We start from the raw sequence: 4,043 nt of genomic DNA on the forward strand, positions 1-4,043 counted from the left end.
CAGCCAGGGATAGCAGCAGTGGGTTCTTCTCCCTTGCCTTTTTGTGGATTCTCCACCCTGTGTCCAACGCTGAGTCCTGGAAGTGTCATGTTGATACATTTTGGAAGTGATGGGGAGAAAAACTTCCGAAGGTTCAAGGCCAAGTTCACCTTTGTTCCTTCACGTTGGTAGAAAGCTACTAATGAGTAGCAATGTCTATACCATCCTCGCTTTCTGAATGCCTGTTCATTATATCAGGGCAGCACAGGATGAAATTGTTTCTACTAAAAGAAATTCAGTTAAGATGTTTTAGAACCAGAAATGAATCAACAGTACCACATGCTGATCGTACAATGACATTTTTGTTACCTGAACTAATAGGTTTGCTGACTCTTCAGCGCTCTGAAATCTTTCTAGAAGCCTTCCAGTCAGGGAATGGTATCCTATTACAGAAGTGCGCTGGAATTAAATTATTCAACAGATTGATGCTTGCAATTGTTTACTGCCATTAGTGTTATGTTATCTGCTAAAATAAAGGATCTAGTCTTTATTGGAAGGAAGAACACTGTTTGATTCTTGTGGGGGTGGGAAGTTTTGTGAGTAAGTAAATGTAACATTTGTCTTCCTCTTGGGCTGTCTTGCAAACTGAGAGACCATCTTACAAGGTATTCTGTAGCTTTTTGTTCTGGTTGCAGAGATCTGCAGCCTTCCTCCATTTGGTCCCCAGAGGCAATCTAGATGCATTGTCAGGGGAGAATCATAGAAAATTAGGGTTAGCAGGGACCTCAGGAGGTCATCTAGTCCAATCCCCTGCTCAAAGTGGGACCACCCCTAACTAGATCATCCCAGCCAATGCTTTGTCTAGCCAGGTCTTGAAAACCTCTGAAGATGGAGCTTCTAATGCCTCTCTGGGTTACCTGTTCCAGTGTTTTAAGACCCTCCTAGTGAGAAAGTTCTTTCTAATATCTAACCTAAACTTCTCTTGCTGCAACATGAGACCGTTGCTCCTTGTTCTGTCATCTGCCACCATTGAGAACAGTTTAGCTCCATTCTCTTTTGAACCCTGCTTCAGGTAGTTGAGTGGTGCTATTAAATCCCCTCTCAGTCTTCTCTTCTCTGACTAAATAAGCCCAGTTCCCTCAGTCTTTCCACATAAGTCATGTTCCCCAGCTCTGTCACCATTTTTGTTGCCCTCAGCCAGACTTTCTCCAATTTGTCCACATCCTTTCTGTAGTAAGGGGCCCAAAACTGGACACAGTACTCCAGATGTGGCCTCACCAGTGCTGAATAGAGGAGAATAATCGCTTCCCTTGACCTGCTGGCAACACACTTACCAATGCAGCCCAGCATGCTATTAGCCTTCTTGGCAACAAGGGCATACTGTTGGCTCATATTCAGCTTATTGTCCACTGTAACCCCCAGGTCCTTTTCTGCAGAGCTGCTGCCCAGCCAGTCAGCCCCCAGCCTGTCCCAGTGCATGGGATTGTTCCATCCTAAGTGCAGGACTTTGCACTTGTCCATGTTGAACCTCATGGGATTTTTTTGGCCCAATCCTCCAATCTGTCCAAGTCACTCTGAATCCTAGCCCTTACCTCCAGCATATCTACTAATCCCCACAGCTTGGTGTCACCTGCAAACTTGCTGAGGGGATACTCTATGCCATCTTCCAGGTCACTGATGAAGACATTGAACAAAACTGGCCCCAGGACTGACCCTGGGGCACTCCACTTGATACCAGCTGCCAACTAGACATCTAGCCATTGATTACTACTCTCTGAGCCTGATGATCCAGCCAGTTTTCTATCCACCTTACAGTACATTCATCCAGCCCTTACTTCCTTAGCTTGCCTGCGAGAATGGTGTGGAAGACCGTATCAAAAGCCTTGCTAAAATCAAGGTACACCACCTCCAGCAGTCTCCCTACATCTGCAGAGCCAGTCACTTTGTCAAAGAAGGCAATCAGGTTGGTCAGGCATGACTTGCCCCTGGTGAATCCATGCTGCCTGTTGCATATCACCTTTTTTGTCCTCCACGTGCTTAGAAATGGATTCCTGGAGGACCTGCTCCATGATTTTTCCAGGGACTGAGGTGAGGCTGACAGGTTTGTAGTTCCCTGGATCCGCCTTCTTCCCTTTCTTAAATATGGGCACTATGTTTGCCCTTTTCCAATCATCTGAGACCTCTCCTGATCACCATGAGTTTTCAAAGATGATAGCCAATGGCTCTGCAATCACAGCAGCCAATTCCCTCAGCATCCTCGGATGCATCCCATCTGGCCCTATGGACTTATACACATCCAGCTTTTTTAAATAGTCCCTAACCTGTTATTTCACAACTGAAGGCTGCTCACCTCCTCCCCAAACTGTGCTGCCCAGTGCAGCAGTCTGAGAGCTGACCTTGCCTGCGAATACTGAGATTCATAGATTTCATAGACATTAGGGCTGGAAGGGACCTTGGAAGATCATCGAGTCCAGCCCCCCGCCTGAAGGCAAGAAGTCAGATGGGGTCATAGGATCCCAGTGGTCATAGGATTTCCACCCAGATCCCTTTTGACTGAGCTGCCAGGGAGCCGTGCTCCTGAGCTGCATGCTAACAGAGTGCGCAAACAGGGCGAGGGCTGGGGGGCTCGCCTGGGGGGTACCCCCGGAATCTGTGCTTGGGGGCAGCGGCACCGGCCACCCCAGGAACTCCAGGATCAACCCTCCCCCAGTGGGAGGGAACGTAGGGGGTGGGGCAGCCAGCAGGCACTACCGGGGAAGCCTGGAATGCCTGACTAGCCACAGGGCAACTGTGTGTCATGAGGCAAAAAAGAAATTGAGCACGTCCGCCTTTTCTGCATCCTCTGTCACAAGGTTGCCTCCCCCTTTCAGTAAGGGACCCACACTTTCCCTGATCCTCCTCTTGCTACCGATGTACTTGTAGAAACCCTTCCTGTTATCCTTCACTTCCCTTGCTAGCTGCAACTCCAATTGCACTTTGGCCTTCCTGACTTCATCCCTGCATGCCCAAGCAGTGCTCTTATGTTCTTCCCTCATTATTTATACAAGTTTCCACTTCTTATAAGCTTCCTTTTTGTGATATAGTTTACTGAAGAGCCAGGCTGGTCTTCTTCCATAGGCAATGTGAAGGGAGGACATGGGGGGGGGGGGCATGTGCCCCCCCTGAAATTGGCCCTCACTGGCTGGGGAGCGGGGAGCGCTAGCCAGTGCCCCCCCCACCCCGAGAATCACCGGCAGCACTTCTGGTTCTGCTGGAGGCACTTCCAGTTTGCTGCCAGCGCTTCTGGTGTCAGTCACCTCCCCGGTTATTAGCCACTGGGGGACTCCCCACCCCCAGGTGGCAGTTGGCTGCTGGTGCACCCCCAGAGCCAGGAGGCACCGCTTGCCCATGTCTTCTGCCATATTTGCTCGTCTTCCTGCACATCGGGATGATTTGTTCCTGCACTCTCAGTAAGGCTTCTTTGAAGCACAGCCAGCTCTCCTAGACTCCTCTCCTCCTCAGTCTGGTTTTCCAGGGGATCCTGCCCATGAGTTCCCTGAGTGAGCTGAGGGATTCTACTTTTCTGAAGTCCAGGGTCCTTACTCTGCTGCTCTCCATCCTTCCTTTCCTCTGGATCCTGAACTCAATCATCTCATGATCACTGCTGCCCAAGTTACTATCTACTATTACATTGCAGTTGGAGCCGGAGGAGGGCAGTTGGAGCCAGAGGAGGAGAGGAGAGGGAGAACTGGGCACATGTGCACCTCAACGCACGTGTGCCCCCTAAACTTACCAGCAGCAGCGGTGGTGGATGAGGCAGCAGAAGCAGTGGAGGGGGCAGCAGCTGCTGATCCCCTCTAAGGTAAGTGGGGTGTAGGAGCAGGCACAGCTGAGGTGGATCCAGAGGGGAAGCCCCCCGGATCCCTTTTGACTGAGCCGCCAGGGAGCCATGCTCCTGAGCTGCACGCTAACAGAGCGTGCAAACAGGGGGAGGGCTGGGGGGCTCACCTGGGGGGTACCCCCGGAGGCTGTGCCTGGGGGCAGTGGCACCGGCCACCCCAGGAACTCCAGGATCAACCCTCCCC

The 4,043-nt window shown here is 51.0% G+C and overlaps 1 pseudogene; it reads right to left on the reverse strand.

The window, feature by feature from the left end:
• Positions 1 to 288: 288 nt before the first annotated feature.
• On the reverse strand, positions 289 to 3,038 carry LOC109296418 (annotated as a pseudogene).
• Positions 3,039 to 4,043: the final 1,005 nt, after the last annotated feature.

The sequence above is a fragment of the Gavialis gangeticus genome, unplaced genomic scaffold (assembly GCF_001723915.1).
Source record: "Gavialis gangeticus isolate Ggan-Ray unplaced genomic scaffold, GavGan_comp1, whole genome shotgun sequence".
NCBI classification, from domain to species: domain Eukaryota; kingdom Metazoa; phylum Chordata; order Crocodylia; family Gavialidae; genus Gavialis; species Gavialis gangeticus.